Source organism: Herpailurus yagouaroundi, unplaced genomic scaffold (genome assembly GCF_014898765.1).
Source record: "Herpailurus yagouaroundi ecotype Mexico unplaced genomic scaffold, PumYag 428, whole genome shotgun sequence".
NCBI classification, from domain to species: Eukaryota; Metazoa; Chordata; class Mammalia; order Carnivora; family Felidae; genus Herpailurus; species Herpailurus yagouaroundi.
This window is the reverse complement of record NW_024412645.1, coordinates 19,505-25,576: the sequence shown is the minus strand read 5'-3', so window position 1 is coordinate 25,576 and position 6,072 is coordinate 19,505. Positions and strand designations below refer to the sequence as shown.

The following is a 6,072-nucleotide window of genomic DNA, read 5'->3' as shown; positions in this document are numbered from 1 at the left end:
TATCAGTGAGCTTATAGGGATTTTAGCAAGTCAGAATACGTCATTATTTAGAATTAACCAATTATAATTTACAACATTTCATGGTAGCCAATTATACTGTGACACACAGACATTAGTTTTGGCAGGAACCTATCAATTTAAAGGTCTTTACCCTAAGAGGGTTTAAAATGACCAATCATAGTTAGACACCTAAGATGCTGTGGGGCAGCGAGTACATGATGATATGCCCCGATTCGAGAGACCCCCTGAAAACAAACCACTAGAGTCCAGAGCCAAAGCCAAGCGGCAAGGGTCGTTTATTGCAGGTTCGAACCTGGTCCTCCGCGCACTCGTCGCCGGTGACGCAAGAGGCCCCGAGCTTCTTACAGCTTCTTTTATAGACAGGCACAAACAAGTTAGGGATTTTTTTTGAGGTTACAGAGTTGTTATAGGCTGACATTTAAAATTAAACGCTCAGCAGAACTTGATTGGTTCCCGCCTTTATTTCAAACCATTCAGCAGAACTTGATTGGTTCCCGCCTTTATGTCAGACTACCGGGCATGCCCTGGCTGGTTTCGGGAACGGCGGGGGAAGGGAAAGATTTTTCTTTGCAGTTGTGAGTACACCTGGTAACTTTTCTCTTAGCCTCTCAATGACTTTTTACATGTTGGTCTTGCCTGGGCCAGATCTTGGTAGAAGGGGTGGGGGAGCGTTTTGCATCCCAAGTTATCTATTTAGCAAGCAGGCGAGGTCACAGAAGTGAGATAGGGCGGTTAGTAATTTCTGATAACCCTAATAAGGGAACTACATAAGCCGTTTATCTCAATTATTCATGAAAGGTGAGTTTAAGCCAAACTTATATACAATAAGCTTTCTGATATCTTATAAGTTGACCTATTACAATGACAATATCTTTTAATATTTTATTTATAATATTTATAACCATATTTAATGTTATTGGTCTGTAATTTTCCATTTCATGAAATTTATTTGGAAGGTGGATTTATCACTGTTATAGCTCTTTTGTTTATTTTTGTTACAGCCTTTTTATTTATTTATTTATTTAATTTTTTTAATATGAAATTTATTGTCAAATTGGTTTCCATACAACACCCAGTGCTCATCCCAACAGGTGCCCTCCTCAATGCCCATCACCCATTTTCCCCTCCCCCCCACTCCCCATCAACCCTCAGTTTATTCTCCATATTTAAGAGTCTCTTATAGTTTGCCTCCTTCCCTCCCTGAACTTTTTCCCCCCTTCTCCTCCCCCCCGGTTTTCTGTTGAGTTTTGCGGGATCCACATATGAGTGAAAACATATGGTATCTGTATTTCTCTGCCTGACTTATTTCACTTAACATAACACTCTCCAGTTCCATCCATGTTGCTACAAAAGGCCAGATTTCATTCTTTCTCATTGCCAAGTAGTATTCCAGTGTTACAGCCTTTTTTAAACAACTAAGAAATAATCCATCCTTCTAGATATTATGGAAAAATATGAAGTAAATAAAGTGGAGCCATCTGTTCTGAAGTTTTGTTAGATGTTTCCTGTGAAAATGTCCAAATCTTCTGCCTTCAGGGGAAGTGGTTGATAATAACATTTTCCACTTTCACTTTAAAATTGATCTGTTTACTCCATTTATTTCTAGTAGAGCCATTTTTTAATCTCTTAGGAAATTATGTATTATATCTCTTTTCAGTAGGAGTTCTCTTAGGATATTTTCATTTTTCCACTTAATACCGGAAAGGTGTGTTGTGGGACTTCCCTGTGGTCCCTACTCAGCTGCTCAATGAGGACCACTCAGTCAAAGGAGCTTCCCAGGGCTTCCTGATGGGGACTCAGCAGCTGTGTCCCCTCTGGCCTGGCACAGTCCCCTGAGCAGGGACCTTTATGTTGTCTCAGCAGGTGTTCCCCCCAGGGCTCTCCTTAGGGCTGAATCTTCCTGAATGTGTGGTGTAAGCTGAGCTCCAGGACCTGGGGTCAGGGAGGGGCTGGGCAGTCACTGGATAGAACTCATTTGCATGGACAGCCCCTCCTGTGACAGAGGGTGGAGGAGAAAAAGAGGCCTGGGTCAGCCTAGACCACTGTGGGGACCTGGGGCTGCATCACTATGGCTTAGATTCCTATCTTCCTTCTGCTCCTGTCTCACTGTACAGGTAGGGACAGTTCTCTGGGACCCAGGGAAGACTTCTCGAATAAATTAGTCCCTCTGGATCAGAGCCTGGGAAACTTTATCCTGGTCCCTGATCCATCATCCATGAGTGTCTGTGTTTGCAGTTTCCCTGTCCCAGCTTGTGCTGACCCAGCCTCCTTCCCTCTCTGCATCTCTGGGGGCAACTGTCAGACTTACCTGCACCCTGAGCAGTGGATTCAATGTCGGCAGCTACTACATAAATTGGTACCAACAGAAGCCCGGGAGCCCTCCTCAGTATCTCCTGTACTACTACTCAGACTCAAATAAGCACCAGGGCTCTGGGGTCCCCAGCTGCTTCTCTGGATCCAGAGATGCCTTGGCCAATGCAGGGCATCTCTGGGCTGCAACCTGAGGGCAAGACTGACTATTACTGTCTGACTGGACATAATTATGCTTCTCACAGTGACACAGGCAGATGAGGAAGTGAGACAAAAGGCGTTGGTCCCACAGACCTTATCTCTGAGTCTCTTTTCAGTGAGAAATTTATGTGGAGACACATTTGGGGGGCACTGTTCTGCAGAAAGATCTGTTATTAAACTGGGGAAAGAGAGACATGCATGTTTGAATGTAACGTGAGACAGCACAGGGCATCCCAGGAAGACAGGGACAGATGACCTATCAGAGTTCAACTGCACATGCCCCTGGGGTCTGGAGAAGATGAACAGGAGTAAATACTGCGTCTGAAACTAAACATGCCACCCATCAAACATTCATCCACACATCAGTTCCATCATCTTATGCCATAAAGTGTAACCTTGTGTCAGTACTGATGTACCCACAGTTGATTGACAATGACCCTGGTCATAGACACAGTCCCCTCTCTCTGAACAAGCTACACGTAATCTTGGACCAGATCATACACTCTCTCTGACCACACCCCCCCTCCCCCCCACACACACTCCCTCCTTTTCTCTCCTCTGCCCCGAGTCCCTCAGGCTTCAATCTCTCCCTCTGGCTCTTCAGGTCTGACCTCCGTATCCACTATCCACATGAGGATTTAGAGAAAACTGGAAGTGATCTTGCTGCAGTTTGCAGTCTCCAATGTCCATCTCTAGGGAGGAGAATGAGCAGAAAATAGAGCTGCATGAAACCCCTCACATTCTCCTTCCTGCTCTCACTCTCAGGCTCCATTTTTTTGTTCCCAACATGCCTTGTCATTCTTCTTAATATGAAAGTAAAGTTATTACATTTTTCTAAAAATGATATGTTCAACTAACTTTCAGGTATTTGCACATGGAACTTATTGATTTTTACCCACTTCAGAATTAACGGATGCCCCTCCCATGGGGGGCCTTGGAGGAATACACAGACAAAGGATCACCTGCATATTTTAAGATATGTCATTGTTTTTCTTATGCTCCAGATACTGATTTCTAAGAATTCTCTGTATAGTAGATGCAGTGCAGAAACATTTTTTGGACAGCACATAAAGTTCCAGGTTGTAGTGGTTTTGTTTTCACAAGACATGTCAGCACTGTGTTCTTCTCATTCCCTGTTCTCACCTGGGGACACAGGGAACTGTGGTGCTGGCTGTGCTGTGGCAGGAAGGAGGTGCTGAACCCTGCCCTATGCTTCCTGACACCTGAAGATCCCAGAGTTGTCGCTCTTGTGTCTGCAGAGATAAAACCCTCCCAACTCAACAAGACCTGGACTTCTGATTCAGTGAATTAACAGGTCTGTTCTCAAATGAGTTTTCCTGGCCTACATAATTCTTTTCGCCATAAAAATCTTAACATGCTTACCTTTAGGTTCAGGATCCAGGACCCTGGGTGTTATTAAAGAGAATCAGCTTCATGGGTAGATTTTCCAGAAAACCATTCCTCGGGGTGTTTACATGCCATATGAGGGACAGGGGGCCTCCTAGCCTCATTTGGGACACACACACACACACACACACACACACACACACTCTCCTCTCTCTGAGTGAATACCGTTCTGGACTCTGCAGGTTCTAGGCTTGTCTGTTCCTCCACCAGTAAGGGTCGGCCTGTGCTCACTCACTGTCCTCAGTGTCACAAATTCCAAAAGGCAGAATCTGCATCAGCAGGAAACAACTGGTGACATCAAGTGTAACTGGGGTCCTGTCACAGGGCGACCAGGACGTGTTCTGAACATCTGCTCTCCTGGGACAAGGCTGATGCTCAGGAATCCCAGGTGGAGTTTCTGGACTCCAGTCAGTGCCTGAAGCTGATCAATACACTGATTCTGGGACAGCAGACCCAGTGCTGTTCCCATGGAGGTCAAGGCCCACTGGGACACGAGATGCAACCTCCCTGTGCTGTCAGGACTGGTTGTCACTCACTGAGTCTCCCCAGTGACACCTCCTGTCAGGCTGGACATCTGGGAAAAGTCTTCAGTTCCAACCCAGGGTCACAGTGCCTGTGACCTCAGGGACACAGTCCCCCTTACCTTCACCTCTCCTCCACTCACATGTGGGACCTTTGACAGAAATGTCTGGTGTAGATGACCTTGGGTAACAGGAATTCATTCCTCTACTCATGGATGGCTGAATGGACAATTGCTCTATCCTGAACATGCTGGTCACAAGGCACAGGGACTAGGGCTCTGCCTACCCCAGAGAAGAGTCTGACCCCAAATCCCTCCATCCTGGAAGCTCTGGGTTTGGTAATTCCATCGCTGAGATGGCTGTGAAGTCCTCAGGAACAGGCCCCTCAGGGGGTTTCATTGGGCAAAGTGGTGGGCTTTCCTTCCTGGAGGAACAGACCCTGGATCCAAAACTTATAAGTAAAAAGAATAAATAAATAAATAAATAAATAAATAAATAAATAAGAAGAAATCAAGCCATTTTAGTAAAAGTACATGAATTCCTACTGGAACAAGAAAAGAAGACATTCTTTCCATTGTGGTCCCACCCATGTTATTCGTCACAATTTCCATTCATGTTCTTTCTGCCGTATACACAGGTGTGGGAAAAGTGTATTAGTGACTGTACCTGCATATTCACAATGATATGAACATTGAGATTAAATCAATTTTGAGTTAAATTCTATAAAAATAATATACACATATTTGATGTGCACGGTTGGCTAAGTGGTGACTAACACATACATTCTGTCAGAGTATCTGCTACTTTCACTCCATCTCACCTGGAATTTTCAGACAGTGGATCCTTTGGCACTGAGGTCAGTGCCACACACAGCCTCACCTGGCAGGGCTCCTGCAGACTGTGTCTGTGTGTTGGGAGAACAGATCCTAGGAGGGATTCACTGCCCACAGTGTGTGGAGAACTGTTTCAACCTGATGGAAATACTGAGAGACAACAAAGATTGTCAGGGTGTAACCCCTCTAGGAATGCACATGAAGGCTTCTACTAACAACCTGAAAAGAAGAGCTCCTGATCTCCACAGTGCTGTGGGAATCTCAGAGGAAGGAGGGCTCTGGAAACCTGGAAGTAATCACATAAGAGGAAAGACCTAGCATCTTGTGCAGAAAGGGTCATGTGTCCATGGGGACCCATCACTTCTCTGCAGTTGATCCTGATCTAAGAAGAGTTTGTGTAAGAGACACATGGACTGGCCCTAAGGTATGAGACAGTGGACAGAGGGAAGGCAGGAACTGTGTCTGGCTCTGGTTACCACATCACACAATGGTGTGTCTGAGCCTGGACACAGGGGGCAACCAGGGCATGTTTCTGAGGTGCCAAAGGTGATCAGAGCTAGGACTTACCACCTGGCACTGCCTGTGTCTTTCTCAAGACTCACAGCTGTAACCTCTCCACCCTCTGGCCCCACACAACCCCTCCCCTGCCCACCTCCGTGACACCTTCAGACAGAGGGACCCAGGACCAGTGAGGGTCCAGAGAGCTGGGGTATCATTTGCATGGATGGGCCCTCCCTATCTCAGAGGACGAAGAAGGGACAGATTAGGGGAGTTCTGCT

The 6,072-nt window shown here is 45.9% G+C and overlaps 1 pseudogene; it reads left to right on the top strand.

The window, feature by feature from the left end:
- Positions 1–2,089: 2,089 nt before the first annotated feature.
- On the top strand, positions 2,090–2,592 carry LOC121022605 (probable non-functional immunoglobulin lambda variable 5-48; annotated as a pseudogene).
- The last annotated feature ends 3,480 nt before the right edge of the window (positions 2,593–6,072 follow it).